Below are 17535 nucleotides of genomic sequence, written 5' to 3' on the forward strand. Positions count from 1 at the left end.
GCATTTGGGTGTTGGGCATTTGGGTGGATGGTTCACTCAACCCGGAGGCTTGTGTTTGGCTACCTTGGGAAGGAGGAGGAATAGGAAATTCATGTTGTTGAAATTGGGTTTCTTGAAATTGGGTCCAAGGAGCCATATCATCCCTTTGTTCTTGCCCTCCCGTGTTTTGGGGATGAAAGAAAGGGGTGGAAGTGTTTGGAAAGGGCATGTTAGGGGAGGGAAAGGGCATGTTAGGGGGGGGGCATAAGCATTGAAGTGTTTGGGTTTGGTGATTCCCTACGTTTTGACTTGGCTTTTCTAGAGGAGGAGGAAGAGTTCGGGTTTGATGCCATGATTAATATTAATAATAATAACAATAAAAGTAACAATAACAATAATAATAATAATACAAATAACAATAACAAAGTAACAATAACAATAATAATAACAATAACAATAAGAATTAGTAAGTAGTTTTTATATAAATTAAATTTTTAAAAATAATTATAATAATAGTAGATTACTTGGATCAATGAGATCCCAGGTAGGAGAGGTTAGGAGCGACGTTGTCCAGAGCCCAGGTCCCGCCTTAGACAGATTTCAACAATCCAAATAACCCACAATTAAAATAGAAAGTAGTTTTTATATAATTAAGTAGTTCCAAGAATACAATAATAATAATAATAATAATAATAATAATAATAATAATAATAATAATAATAATAATAATAATAATAATAATAATAACAATAATAATAACAATAACAATAACAATAACAATAACAACTAACAATAACAATAACAATAACAAATTAAAATAAAGTTGAGTTAGATCTTACAATGACGCTTCAATGCTTTCCAAATTTATAATTTCCCGAACTTATAATTTCCCGAATTTATAATTTCCCGAATGTAAATATAACAATTTTTTTTTTGGTAGTAGACTAATAACAGTAATAATAGTAAAAATGTAAAATTTATAAGAGAGTAGGATTTTTTTTTTCTTTTCACAAAAGAGAGCAAGATTGTAGGATTTGTAGGAATTTGAGAATTGAGAATTTGAGAGTAAGAAAATTAGAGAATAAGAGAGAAGAGACGAGTTGATGAATTGTGAAAATTTTGGAGGAAAAAATGAGGTATTTATAGGGAATTTGGGTGGGAAATGGGGTGGGAAACTAGCCGTTTATAGCTGTTGGAAAACGGCTAAAAACGGCTAGTTTCCAACGGTCATTTGGCACGGGCCGTGCCTGGCGAGCTCGTGCCGTGCCGTGCCGTGCCCGGCCGTGCCTTGTGCCGTGCCGGCGGGTCGTGCCAGCGTGCCGGCCACCATGCCGCCCGCCGTGCCACCGTGCCGCCCGCCGTGCCACATGCCGTGCCCGTGCCGTTTTCCAGAAAATTGTTCACGGCACGGCCCACGGCCCATAGGTGGGCCGCTGTGCTGTGCCGTGCCGGAGTCGTGCCGGGCCCGTGCCGCCCGCGTGCCGGCACGGCCCGTGCCCATGTTTAAATATATCTAACTGGTATTATTAAAGAAAAGAAACTTAATATCTTACTTTTAAAATATATATATATATATATATATATATATATATATATATATATATATATATATATATATATATATATATATATTATAAAAAAGAAAATATATACATAAATAAATAATTGTAAAAATACCTAACAATAACAAAATTTTTATGTATCTATACAAAACAAACCTAATATCTGACTACAAAAAGACAATATATATACATATGAATTATTGTAATAAAAAATAAAATTATCTAACTTTTATCTTTATATTCCTGAATCTATTGTTCAATTTGTTTTTGTTGTTCAATTTGTTTTTGTTGTTTTTGCTCCAACAACCATTGCATCTCTTTTGCTTTTTGAATGGCAGCCCTTTCCTTCTCATATTTGGCCTCAAGCTTCTTTCTTGCTGGCTGAGCTTTCCAAGTTTTATGCTTGTTTATAGAAAATGCAATGCAATCGTTCCACAATTGCTTCCGCAAAAAATTCTCTTCTCTATTAGCCAACTCATAAGCAACTCTGCATCTATACAACTTATGATTTTGCTTCTACAAATTTATACAAAAATACAAAAAAAGAATATTATAAAATAATAAGTAAATATCCAAAAACAAAAGAGAAAAAACACTTACATATTTCAAGTCAATAAGACCTCCATCTAATCCAGTGTATTTTTTCATACACATTAATGCAAAAAGCCCACAATCCTGATTTTCAGTGCTTGTTTGCCATGTAAATTCAGGTTCATCCCATTTCAATTTTGAAATTTTATTATTACCTTGTGGATGTTCTTTCTTTTGTAAAAAAATACCAACAACTCTCTCTCTCTCTCTCTCTGTCTATCTATCTATCTATCTATCTATATATATATATATATATATATATATATATATATATATATATAAAAGCATTTAAAAGTATAATTTTCAAAGATATACTCGGATATTTAATTTAAAATATCTTACCAACACTTTATCTATTCCCTGCAATTTATCTCGAGTCATATCACTCCTGTTATTTATCCAATCTATTTTTGGTTCAATACCAGGAATGAAATTAAAAACCAGTAGAGTAAAATGATTTTGGAACCCAATGGGAAAGATCATCTGCAAAATAAATAAAACATAATAAGTAACACAATTATTTGTATAAAATAAATTATTAGGTTAATAGCTGATACTTGGTTAAATATAAATCTAATTCCTGACTAACAGAACCTAACACCTGACAATAAATATATAATACCTGACTAAAACAATCTATTATCTGAGTACTATGAATTATCACCAGACAATGAATATCAGCGAAAGTTGTTATTCCTGACAAAAGTAATTTAAAACCTGAATGATTCAACCTAATATCTGACTAGAACAATTTTATTTCTAACAAAATTAATTTAACTCCTTACCTAAATAATGTAATACCCGAGGAGAACAATTTTATTACTGACAAAAGTAATTTAATTTCTGACTTAAATAATGTAATGCCTGGCTAATACATCACTATAAACCTAACAAAAAATGATATAATACCTGACAATAACAAGATAAAACCCGACCAAAAAAAGCTTATACTTTACTAAGTTTAATTAATTCTTGAATAACCAATATATATTACCAGATTTAAAGAAGAAATAAAGTTAAAAAACTACCAACTCTGTTTCAGCTATGTTGATCAATGGAAAACGCTCAACCCACTTGCACATGCAGTTATAAATTTCGAATCCATTATGTTGTTTCAATTGCAATTCAAGCTCCTTTGTTTTCAATTTCTCTTTAAACTTTTCATATTCTTCTGGATCATTTTTCAAAGTCTCCAGAATTTTTTCCTGTTCCTTAATGTAGTTTACTTCCTTTCTATAAGCATCTCTTCTTTCTATGTATATCTTTGTAAGATCCTGCAAAACAAAAAATATAATATATATATTATGTTATATAAATAAAATTTTTAAAAATAATAAGTATAGAAAAAGAAAAAACTTACAGCAACTTTAGTATGAAAAACAAATCTTTTATACTGAAAAGGTTCTCTGTCAGTTATTTTTCTCTCTTCAATATTCAGCATAGAAGCCCAAGCATCATGAATACCAGAATTAATCCACTCAGAGGGACGCAGAGAACAGAACTCCTCTTTCACCAAAATAATATCGCTCTGTGAAATATCTTGAGTGGGAAACTGACAAATTACAGTACCTGTATCTCTTACATACAGACTGTTGTTACGCCTCTTAACTCCCTCATCTTCTCCAGTAGGATCTAACTCAAGCTCCTCAAAATATTGCATAAAAACAGGAAATCACACATATATTTTTCATGTTCACTCAAGTTTTTCAGATACAAAGGCTTATTTTCTTGCAAATTCCTACAGACAAGAATATCTTGATTTTGAATCGGAATCTTGTGAATAGGTGGTTCATCCCAATCTGAATCACCACTTGCTTCCAAATTAGCCTGCAATCTATGCTCCTGTTTTTGTCTCAATTCATGCCATTTCTTCTCCCTTATTTCAGAATATTTATCAGCAGCAATAAAAGTAGGTTCACCGGAAACATTTGGAGTAGTAAGAGTGCTAACAATATCAATTAACTCAATGTCTGTTTTGGGAGGCTGATTTCCTGATACCATTAACTCATCACCAACAATAGGAGGAGTAGGAGTTTTATCTATTTCAATTATATCAGCAGTAGCAGCAGTAGGAGATTCATTTTCTATAGATTGCTTTGGAACAGATTCACCAAGAACACTTTTATTCCTCAATAATTGTAAAACTGCACATGCATCTCTAGGCTGAGGTTGTACTTCCTACAAGGAAAAAAAGAACTGTTAATATTAAGTTAAGTTAATTTCTAATCAAAATCTTCTTTCTTCATAAAATTAATATAATATCTAACTAGAACAATTTTATTCCTGACAAAAGTAATTTAATTCCAAATTTAAAGAGTAATTTAATTCCTAACAAAAGTAATTTAAGTCCTGACAAGAACAATTTTAAATCTGACTAGAACAATTTTATTCCTGACAAAAATAATTTAATTCCTGACGTAATCAACGTAATTCCTAACAAAAGTATTTAATTCCTAACTAGAAAATTTTTATTCCTGACAAGAACAATTTTATTCCTAACAAAAGTAATTAAATTCCTGATAGAAATAATATAATACTTGACTAACATAATATAATACCTGACTTTTATAATGTTATTCATGATATATTTAATCTAATTTCTGTTTGAAAAAATCTAAAATATGACAAAATTAATCTAATTCCTGACAATGATACATTCTGAAACTAATTAAAATTATGACATACATATTTTAATTCCTGACAAAACAAATCTAAAATATGACAAAAATAAACTAAATCCTAAACAATGATAACAATCAATTTTCTAATCATTACCAAATATATTTAATTTCTGATTATAAAGATTAAATTACTGAAAAAATTTAACAAAAAATATTACTTGATGCGCCTGATCAATAGCTAAAGGGGTTCTTCTGTAACTTTATATTGAATTACATCATCAGATTTAGTAAAAACCCGAAAGCATATGAATAATACAAATAAAAAAATAAATACAATAAACACATTTATTTATATAAAATATGATAGTTAAATACAAAAAGTATCTATATAAAATATTCAGTTAAAATACAAACATTACACCTTAGGTGTGCTGTTATCATCCTTGTCGTTTTTATTTTCTTGTTCGGAAGCTTCTCGAATTTCTTTTTCAGAAACTTCTGCATTCTGTTCTTGAGATAGTTGTGGTTCTTTTGGAGTAGGAGGAGTAGGAGTAATTAAATAAACCTAGGCATAAAATTATCTCCCTTCAAGAAACTCCTCCCTTCTTGCACAAGCCTAGCCTGATTCACATTCATACCAGAAGAATAAATTTCATTGAGTCCCTTAGGTTTCTTTGGTGTTCTTGGAGGTGATGTGGAACTAAGAACACCTTCATCACCAACTGAATGAACCAGATTTTCTGATGGTCAAAGGGTAAGAAAATATAGCACCTTTTGCACCAACTGAAACATCAACTAATTCTACTTCTCTATTCAAATTTTGATCAACATTAGTTTCTTGAACAACATTCAAAACATTGAACAACATTCAAAACATTGAATTCATTTGCATTATTCTCTGGTATCTTTTCATTCCCACCAGTTTCAAGCATATCAGTTTCAATCTCTACATTGTTTTTACTTCTGGTTTGCATCCTCTAAATTTTGTTCATTATCTTCAATTTGATCTTTTTCCAAACCAAGATCAGAAATAACATTATTCACCTACATATTATCAAGATTAATATCATATACAAATCTTAAAATGACTTAAATATATAAAATAATAATAATAATAATAATAATAATAATAATAATAATAATAATAATAATAATAATAATAATAATAATAATAATTAAACTTACAATTTCATCAGCCTTAAACTTTTTATTAAACTTATCCAAATCAGTAGCTAAACTTTTTGTTTGAGTAGCAGCTTCAACTATTGCATCAATTTTTGCTAAGAATTCAGGATTAGAAAAAATATCATCTTCTCCTTGAGATTGAGAATCTTGTGAATATGTTTTTGCTTCATCCTTCAAATCAATAGCAAAGTCTATTTGGTTCTCTGATACGATCTTCAAGTCACGACCAAATTTCATCATTTTCTTCTTCATAGGCTAATAAAAAATAGAATAAAAAGTGAATAAGTAAAATATAATAAATATCCTAATTCTTATTCCTAACAGAAGTTATATAATCAAAAACTGAAAATATGTTAATGCTTAGTGTAGTAATTTAATTCCTGACCAATATAATTTTTTTCCTATCTATAATAATTTAATTCATGATTGAAATAACTTATGTCCTTAATATATTAATTCATTCCTGACAAAATTAACATATTCCTGACTAACAATTTTTTATTGCAGATAAAAGTAATCTAATTTCTGACTGACAATATTAATGTTGATTGACATAAAAGCAAGTTATACAAAATCAAAACTTGAAATATAAACTTTAAAAAATTAATAAAAAGATAAAATTTTAAACTTACATCGATATCCATATTATCAATATCAGCATCAGTGGGATACTCTTTAGGAATCCTGTATATTACATATCTAGCTTTGTCATCTTCAACTTTCTTCAAATCATTGCTAGTAAATTGTACACCTTGGTCTTCCTTCTTTTCAACTTTCTTTCATATAAATCTTCTTCATCATCAGTGTCTTCAAGCTTAAACTCAGTACTGTCCAGCCGTAAAGCTTTTAAAAGAGCTTGTTCACTTTTGCCAGCATATTGTTTTGGTATGACAGGAGGATACAGTTTCACGGTACCAAAATCAATATTTTCTGCAACAGACTTAATCCTCTCATTCAGACTTTCACAACTCCAATTCATTACAAATGGCTTCCGATGCAAAGTGGTTCCAAACTCAAACTTTTGCAAATATGCAATTACAAAAGCAACAAGACAACCATTTACTTGTTTAGATTTAGTTTTCAACTCCACTCCTGCCTTCTTCTGTAAAAGAAATGCTTGAAAGTCTGCTATTGAACTACATAAGAAGTCCATAACATAACCAGCCCAATTGAAAGACTTAATGAAACGTACATCTTCTAAAGACTTGATGATGTTAAAATTGGGAGACTTATCGCCCATTGGAGCCAAAAAGTTAGAGACAGCAAACATAACAAATAGTTTCTTAAAATCAGAACCACCCTGTCTATTTTTCTCAAACAACATTGGATAAGTAAGAAAATTGACATATGTCTTCTTCTTCTTACTCTGAACAACTTTTTCGGATTCCTTCTTACTTGGAACAACTTTTTATTCTGTTTTCCTCTTCTTTTTATTCTGTGCTTCAGATTCATTTCCCTTTTCTGAATCATCTTCTACATCCAAACACAAAAACTTCCTCCACTCTATCTTCAAATACTCATCAAGATTAAATGATTTCTTGTTTTTAGAAATCTCTTTCACAGCTATATCGGTATAAGGAATACCCAACACATCAGCAATATCAGAACTATCAATATGAATTGCATGTTCCTTTTTACCCACAATCAGATTTCTAGCCTTAGGATTATAATGAGTTACTATATAACTGTACAACTGATGGCTAATATTTTCCTTCAGATTCATATGAAGCAATCCTCCAAAACCAATGTCTATTACATCCTTCATTTGCTCATCACTTAAATCTTCCAGAATTTGACAAAGATAATTAGGACCAGATTTATTTCCAAGTTCAAAGTCTGAAATATCATCTTCAGTAAGAGCACTGAAAAATTAAAAAGTATAAAATAACATTAAAATTATGTTATTCATGATAATAGTAATCTTATTTCTGAGGCTAATTATCTTTTTTCTGACAACATTAAATTAATTTCTGACCAAAATAATCTTACTCCTGATTGAAGAAATATTATTCATTACTGAAGAAATTTCAATACTGACAAGAAGAACTTAATTTCTGATCAAAATTATCTAAATCCTGACAAACATATACTAATTTCTGATAGAAAGAATATAATTACTGACAATATAATAGTGCATCCTGACAAAAATAATGTATTTTGATGATAAGATGAATTAAACAAACTTATTCCTGACAATAATTATGTTATCCCTGATAATAGTAACCTTATTTCTTTGCATAAATATCTTTTCCCTAACAAAAATAACTTCATTTCTAACTAAAATAATCTTAATCATGATGAAAGCATTATAAAATGTAATGACACATATCTTAGGCCTGATTTAAATAATCTTATTTATGAGCATAATTATCATTTTACTAACAAAACTATATATCTTCATTTTTGACCAAAATAATATTAATCCTGATAAAAGATATAATCTTAATCCTGATTGAAGCAATATTATTCATTTCTGATGTAATTTCAATACTCAGAAGAACTTAATTTCTGACCAAAAATATCACATTAAAATTGTGAAAAGAATAAAATGATCTTATTCTTGACAATAATTATGTTATCATTGATAATAGTAATGTTATTTCTGAGGCAAATTATCTTTTTCCTGAAAAAAATAACTTAATTTTTGACCAAAATAATATTAATCCTAATTGAAGAAATATTATTCATTACTGAAGTAATTTCAATACTGACAAGAAGAACTTAATTTCTGATCAAAATCATCTAAATCATGACAAACATATACTATTATCAAAATAAAATAATAAAATTCAAGATAACATTATAAAATGCTAATTTCTGATAGAAAAAATATAATTCCTGAACATATAATAGTGAATCCTTACAAAAAAATGTATTATCAAATTACAACAATATAATTACATACAACAGTAAGCTAATTGTACACAAAAATATTCTACATAAATACCTTAAGTGCTATGTTTACTAACAACAAATTGCATTTTATCGAACACCTGGCATGCATCTAGTTATACAAACAAATTTTTTTTCCGAATTTAAAAGAATTTATTTCGAATGTCACACCTAACAGATCGACTTCGTTTAGAACCTGGTTTAGGACCATGCTTCTTCAATGGAGGCTGTGAATGATCCCTGTAGAAAAAAATAATAAATTAGTGAATACGAATTTTTAAAAAAATTATAACCTAAAAATAATTGAAAAATAGTAAACCTTTCAGCCATTGCAACTATCTGATCTGTGTTGGTGATTGTTTAGTTTGTTTCTTATAAACTTTTAGAGATGAAAGGTCAGCCACTAATGTAGTAAAAAAGGACGAAATTAGGGTTTATATAAAAAAAAAATTAAAATTAAGTAATGGAGTGTAACTGCAAATAAAATTTAAGCTAGAAACTGAAGGAGTTGTGCGAAATATTCGGGAAAATGGAGGCAATTCGATAGTAATGGAGTGTAACTGCAGAAAACGTGGGGAAGAAGAAGGAGAAAGCAGAACGTTGGAATGAATTTTTATTTTTTTTTTTAAAAAATGAAAAAAAAATAGTTTATTTAATGTTCGGGCCGCGCGCGGGCTGAATTGTTAACGGGCCGCGCGCGGGCAAACTAGAAGAACGGACTCACAATGAGTCCGTTCTACACAATATTTTTCGATAATCGTATATTTATCAATAATTTCTATCTACAAGGCCCTGTTCTCTTCACCTTAAAAAAATAATATTAAGTAAAAATAATTTCAGTTCAGTAAAAATAAGTTCAGTTCAGCAAAAATAATTTCAGTTCAGTAAAAATAAGTTCAGTTTAGTAAAAATATTTTAAGTTCAGTAAAAATCAGTAAATTTAAAGAAGAAATATAACACGAGATCAGTAAAATTAATTTCAGTTCAGCAAAATTAATTTCAGTTCTAGTAAAATTAATTTCAGTTCAGTAAAAATAATTTAAGTTCAGCAAAAATAATTTCAGTTAATTAAAAATAATTTCAGTTCAGCAAAAATAAGGTGAAGAGAACGGGGCCTAACACGATAACACCAAAGCTGACACATGTCCCTATTATCTTCTTTTAATTTTTTTTTAATTTTTTTAATTTTTTATTTTTTTTTTGCTCGTAGACTATACAATTGTTTTTTTTTTTTTTTTGTCACAAGACTATATAATTGTTAAATATCTTATTATTAAAGATACTTCAATATAATATCCTTGACTTCTTAAAATTATTTCTCAATCAATATTATCCATGGATATTCGCCATATATTTAGTCCATATTAGTTGACTTTAGATTGTTTAATTCAAAGAGAGTGTTTGTTCTTCCTCTAAAGAATATATTTTTTCTATTCTTATTAGCACACGTACAACTATTGTATATTAGACTTGGCAATCCTGACCCGACCCATTACCCAAAATTGACCCGACCCATACCCAACTCGAAAATGGAGTTGACCCGATCTTGACCTGACACCCAAACTAACCCGACGGAAGTTGACCAGACTCGAAATTGACCCAAAGTGTTTGACCCGAACAGTTCTGAGACCCGAAATTGACCCGAACAGACTCGATACCCAAAATATCCCGAACTAAAATTACCTTATAATTGAACTTAAAATGTCTTGTACCAAAATAAATCAAATTGTTCCTCTTCAACCGTAGCTAAGCTCATAAACTGAATTGATAGTTTTTATTATAACAATAACAAAATAATTACTCCGTATAAAATTATTGATTTGAGCTTGCTTCACAAATGAAACAACACGAACATGACCCGACAAGATTTTGACCTGACCCGAATATGACCCGAACATACTTGAACTGAAATCGACCCGACCCAAACTCGACTCGATACCTAACCCGAAGTTAACCCGAAACCCAAATCGACCCGACCCGACTCAAATGTTTGCTAACCCGATATGACCCGACCCGACTCGAATGTTTGCTAACCCGAGATGACCCGATCTGAAAGTGACCTGACCCAGACCCGCCGAATGACCTAATTTCCAGTTCTATTGTATATGTAATCGCGGTAAAGTAGGTTGTTGAATCTACTACCCTATTCAAATTAAATATTTATAAACCTATACCTTCACTAAACTAGTTAGTGGAAAGTAAGGGTCGAACCCAAAAGGAAGCACACTAGTTAAACATCAATTTTTACTAATGCAAGAGTAAATGAGACAATATTTTTGTTGGTTTCTTTGATTAAGGACACTAAAACTATAAAGAAAGAAAGATAAAAAGGATTAACAAAGGTAAACAACGCTAGGGGTACGGGGTGTCAAGCACGATTAAACAAAGGTGAACAACGATGATTATCTTAAAGAACATGCCATAGAATACTAAATTCTACCTAAACAACTCACTCTCATGCAATTGTCTAGGCAAAACGATGAATGAGGTCTTTGCCTAATTGAGATAACTTTCGTGCATCTAATTAGACACTATCAAATCGAGAGATTAAAAGTGCACAATACATAAAACTCTACTTAACAATTCATTTCCATGCAATCATTAAAGTAAAGGTGATCTTATCCTAATTCAAATCATTCTCAGGCATCTAATTTAGGGAACGTCAAACAATGCACTACTAAAAATATCAAGCCATAAAAAATCATACATTCTTCAATTTATGGCGTGAACTCCAACAAATAATCATCAATCATCAATAGCACTGTCAAAACGGTTTGACAGTTCGGGTTCGGTTTGGTTTGAAATCGATTCGATATTAAATCGGGTCGTTTTGAAATCAGTTTAACTGTCTCACAGGTCGGTTTCAGTTTAGTTTAAATAGTTATCGGTTCGATTAAATTTTGGTTTATTCTTGAGCGGTTTAATTCGGTTCGGGTTGTAAACAGTCCTTGTAGTAAACCGATTCGGTGTAGATGGGTTGCGGTTTTTTAACAGTTTGGTGTAAATGGTTTTTATCCCTGGTTAAACAGTTTCAGGTTGGAAACGGTTTCGGGTTAGAAACAGTTTGGTTCTTTTTTGGTTCAGTTTATAACTAGTTTGGTTCTTTTTCGGTTCAGTTTATAACTAGTTCGGTTATTTTTCGATTCAGTTTATAATTGGTTCGGTTCTTCTACGGTTCAACGATATTTGGATTGATTCAATTTTGAGTTTACTAAATTACGGTTCGGGTTGATTTTTGGTTTCAAAAAATCGATTGTTGTTTATCGAGTCATTTGGATTCGGGCAGTTAAATGGTTTTGGTTTGAAATTTGACAGTACTTGCTAACCTTTTGTTGGTTAACAAGTTTTATATTAAGTCAAGACTTCATCATTTCATATTTAGGCATCATATTATATACAGTACAAATTCTCATTGATTTTATAAATAAATATCATGTTTGGTTTCAAGTTTAGCCATACTGATCTTATTAGTTTATTACGAAGTAGATTATAAAAGTTAGTGTATTAATGTAATATTATTGCTTTACAACTAGGTTATTATCTGCTTCATATTTAATTATTTAATTACTAGTGCCATAGTCATGATTTGATGAGTTCTTGTGAAATAAAAATTTGCAATTTGGTAATTGTAAGGAGAGTGTTCCCATTGTAGGGGATCATTCCTTAGATGCCCATGGCCCTTTTAAAGCTTAAGACTTTACACTAGTTAGGGTGTATTAGGATTTGAATTCCTGACTGTTTGGGGGACGTTGAATTAGAATTGATTCTATCATCACGCTTTTTTATAAGAAACAAGTAGGAGTCGCCAATGAGTTTTGGGAAAACCCATAAACCTCGTTCATGCCTTTCTCCCATGTGGAGTTCATGGATAATTAGCACAAATTGTAAGTTCACCCATGCCCCAAATTGGTCTACATAAACCAGATTTGAGGTCGGGAGCGAGGGTACCTAAATAACGTTCCCTATAAAGGAGAATCACTATTCTAGCCCTTGTGCGGCCTCTACTAGCTCTTCCTTTTTTTACAATTTCATCACCAAACAATATATGCAACGCGATACCTAAAACTAAGTTAGTTGATTTTATTTACAAGCATTAATCACGTAGGAATTACATTGTAAAGTCGTTATTCTTTATTTAATTCAAATTCGTGAAAGGAGCAAAAGTAAACAAGATTCGCCTTGGCTTAGGTGATCAATCAATCAATCAATTAATTATTCAATTCTAATCTTATATAACACAAGATAATATGTGGAATCGATTAATTAAATATCCTTTTAAAGTGGTCAAACAACACTATTTTGTTGATTAAAGTTCTTTTAAACGAGAAAAGTAAATCTGATTTATCTAAGTGCTCGGGAATTTACCACTTTTCTTTGCTAGATCTCCGTTTAGAACACTTATTGTAACACCCCGTCCTTTTGGAACTTGAAGCGTTAGCGGAATTACGCTTGAACGGGAGGCTACTTAACTTTGATTAGAAAAGTCAAGCTTAACCTAGGTCTAAAAATCAAATTTAACTTATTCACACATCCAAATTAAGTTGTTTAAGCTAAGCGCAAACTATGTGACCAAAAGAAAATAGCAAACAAACTTTAACATGGACAAATCAATTACATTCAAAAGCCAAGGGCAGAACAACCCTTATCGGCCAAACTAAAATCAAACTAAACTAAATTCAAAGTAATTAAACAGTCAACTAACAACAAAGGCATCCAAGCCTAAAATTTAGGTTCTAAACTCTCAATCCCCAACCCATCGTCACATAGATCAAATAAACAAATGAAACCTGCAAATTTAAACAACGTTCCACAATCAGTGGGGAGCAACTAGCAGTTCTCCCTCAAATCAGAATTAGAAGATCTTAGACTTAAATTAACAAAAAGAAACCATAACCACAATCAACTTGAAAACTCAATGAAATCACTTAAAACCATCAACCCATACAAATAATGAAATATTTCAAAATAAACTTAAAACAGGAATATTGATATTAAATCACTCAATTTCAATCATACATATAACTTCAAATAAGTAATAATTTAATAGTGTAAACATTTCAAAACCAAAACCTTAAAAACAGTATAACTGGCATTGAGGGAACGCTAGTGGCCTCGCAATCCACTTCCTAAGGTTTGTCACGACGAACCCCCGGTCATCTCGCAGAGACCGTGTCTAAGATTGGCCAACTCCCGATTATGGGTAGATGCCCATAAGGTCTTACACACCCCGAGACGACAACAATTAACCCAGGTTGAGCTACCTAAGACTCGCAATCCAGGTAGTTAGCATGTTCATTAACCATCGGGAAACAACTCGGCCTCACACCCGACTATGGCCCCACACACAATTAAAAAATCACTTAAAATACTTAATATAATATATTTCACTCAAAAATCTGCAGAGAAGCCAAAAATGGTCTTACACTCAATTCAAACTGCATAAGAAAATCATATTTCTTAAATTCAATTGAAACTCCATTTCAAACGGCACTTCAACTTAATAAATCACAAAGGTATCGTCTGAGTTTGGGAATATAATTAATTATCAAAATTCAACAATTAAGTGCATTCACAAGTCTTGGCGAAGTGATGCTAAAGACAGTGTTATCCTTCTCTAAAGCATTACAACGTCGACAATACAATTACAACCCACACACATTCAAACACACATTAAAATATTTTACCTTAGGGATTTACAACACCCATAGATTCACACATTACTTATTTAAAATATTATTTCAACTAATATAAAATAATTGTAATAAAGATTCTGTAAATTCATTTGATAAAACCAAAAATTCAAACTACAATTTCATGAAATAACCAAAACAGGGCAGTAAGATACGTGTCCAAAAAATATCATAAAAACTTAATCAAACATACTTCAAATGAGAAATAAAAAATTAGGGAACATAAATATACACTATACGCATCATATAAAACCATTTTGGACATAAAATTCAAGAGAGAACATGTCCAAATAAAATCATAAACACAGCAGCCCCAATTTAGGTTCCAACAGTACCTCTCACACAAAACTCCCCAAAAACCAACCTTAAACATGAAATGAAGCTTAGCCCATTATAGTACATACTATAAAGACATAATAGGTCATGTCAACCATGCAATTAGGAATAGAAATCAGGCAAAACATATCATAAAAACTCTCTAATCACACAACCTTCATAATGGATGACAGCAGCACCTATACTTACTTCTAGGCCATTAAAACAAATCAAACTTTCTTAGAATAATGCCAAATTAATTGGAGAATAGACTAACATGATAATAAATCAAATTAGGCAAGAAAATCAATCAATAAAATCAGATTTAAGATCTGAAACACACGCCCAACATGCTGTAATTCTAGTCGCGGATTACAGCTTTCCTTGCCCAAAAACAAGTACAAAACATCCCCAAAATCAAAGTTTAACACATGGAACTTATACCTTATTATCCCTAATATGCTACTATACATTAACCAGCAAGAATAATCCCAAGAAAATAGGTTAAACAAGCCTCACAACCACAACAAAACTCATGACAGGTGTGTAACATTTCAGCAGTACCTATGGTGCATTTTGTGCCTCAAAACCATGTATAAACTCATTAAAAACATCATACAAAGATCATAAAACATCAAGGCTTTGATATCAATCAAGTTTGGGCACAAAAACAAGGATTAATATCACTAATTCACGTTCTATGTCACACAAATTACAACAGCCACAAAGTGAACGAAAATTACAAATAAACCTAATCCTAGCCATGTTTTCTACCTATCAATTCAACTCTAAAATCCAATAGTTCTAACCTAAGGGAGTAAAGCTAGTTACCTCGATGCATAGGCCATCAAAACCAAAAGAAAAGGACAACATCATCACACACAAACAGCAGCAAACACACGCACAAACATCCACCCAAGTTGCCTTGTTCCCTTGCTTCGTTTTTGCTTGTTTTAGAGGAGAGATGGAGCATGATTTTGGCAGCGATTATAAAAGAAATTTAGGCTTTGATTTCCCCTTGATTCCCACCTTGAATCCCCCGAAAAAGATGGGGAGAAGAGGAGTGAGTTGCTGCATCTTTAGGTGGGGAAAAGGAAGAGGAAGAGAAAGGGTTTGGGCTGTAAATTAATAGGTTTTATTAGAATTAATGAAATTGAATATGGGGGGTTACATAGGTGGAATATGGGCAGCTTCTAATCCCTCAAAGATGTTGTGTAAAACAGCCTAGAATGGGCTCAAATAAGGCTCACAAAAAGGCCATACAAAGCTAGGATTCAAGGCTTCTCTTTTGGGCTTGACTGAATAATTAATTAGGCGTAAGAGAGGGATAAGGAAGCTAATAAACAAGAATATCTTAATCTATTTAGTCATGGAAGTTGTAAGGCAAAACCCGACCCATAAATAAATTCTAGTTGGCCCGAAACTAGATTAGGAAAGGAATGTAACAGGAGGTGATTTGAAAGTATGTTTAAATAAAACAATTATATAGATTATATTATTGATAAATCAATAAAAATATAAATAGTAATTACAATAATAATAATGAAAACAATAATTTAAATCATGAAACAAAAATATATATAAAGTTCATATTTTACAGAAAAGCAATATAAAGAGGCGATATGCGAAACCAATAATATTATTCATTTATAATGACCTAATTAATAAAAGGACACTATAATGAGTTTTATAAATATAAATTAAAGAATAGTTTGTAAACAATATCAATTCGATAATCAAGTCGACGGAATAACCCAATACAACTTTATACATCGATATTGATATGATTGAACGTAAAACATCTTTAAAATCATAGAATCATTTTATACTTATCAAATTGGCACTTCAGTCAAGGAATCACCCATGATGACCCGTATCAATTGTGATAAGTTACATATTAAAATTACATATAATTTAGAAACACTTACTGAATTGACGCTTAAGCTTAAGGAATCACCCTTTAAAGCTAATATCAATTCAGACATGTTTAATATAGTTGAAATGATTAAAACTCAAGTATGAAACCTTTTTAAATAATAGTTTCAATTGCTTTATCAAAATATTATAATTAAGGTTTCAAAAGTTTATAATGACCCTTAACTCAAAGTAACAATTTTAATAATTAAATAAAGATTTCACTTTCGAAATTGGATTTAAATAAGAAATTAGGTTTAATAGATTTAAATGCACATAAAATGGTGGTTAGAAAATACGGGGTGTTACACTTATGGACTCCTTCTTGTTCGAGAACCTCCACCGTAGTCACAAAGATTAAGAGGGGTGAGTGTTTAGGACAAGAGAGTTTGGTAGCACAAGTTCACAAAGAGTTTCTGCCAGGATTGTAGGTTAATTTCTGTGTGTTTAAGCCTCGTATTAAGCCCCTATTTATAGGGAATGGGTGCAATTAGGGTTTTAAGCATTATGCCGCAGCAGGTGTCGCGCGCATCTTGATAAGTCGCGCGCGGCATCCCAGCGCAAGTGATTTAGTTGCGCTGCTATGGGCAGCACAACTGAATGTCTTGCGCGCGGTATTATGGTAAAATTCGATTCTATATTTTTACAAAATTCTGAATCTTCCGTGAGCGCATCTCTAGAAGTTGCGCTGGGTGTTGCGCGCAACTGATTTAGTTGCGTGCGCCATACCAGCGCGAATCATTGAGATGCGCGCGGATTTTTCTGCGTCAGCATTAAATTTAACCT

The 17535-nt window shown here is 31.3% G+C and overlaps 1 long non-coding RNA gene across 1 annotated transcript; it reads right to left on the minus strand.

The window, feature by feature from the left end:
- Positions 1-13410: 13410 nt before the first annotated feature.
- Positions 13411-15858, minus strand: LOC145585007 (uncharacterized). The gene is made up of 2 exons (XR_014100505.1): positions 15667-15858; positions 13411-13617 (listed from the first exon to the last, which is right to left on the minus strand). It is a non-coding gene; the product is annotated as an uncharacterized LOC145585007 (long non-coding RNA).
- Positions 15859-17535: the final 1677 nt, after the last annotated feature.

This window comes from Chenopodium album, chromosome 2 (genome assembly GCF_948465745.1).
Source record: "Chenopodium album chromosome 2, dcCheAlbu1.1, whole genome shotgun sequence".
Taxonomy (NCBI): Eukaryota; Viridiplantae; Streptophyta; class Magnoliopsida; order Caryophyllales; family Amaranthaceae; genus Chenopodium; species Chenopodium album.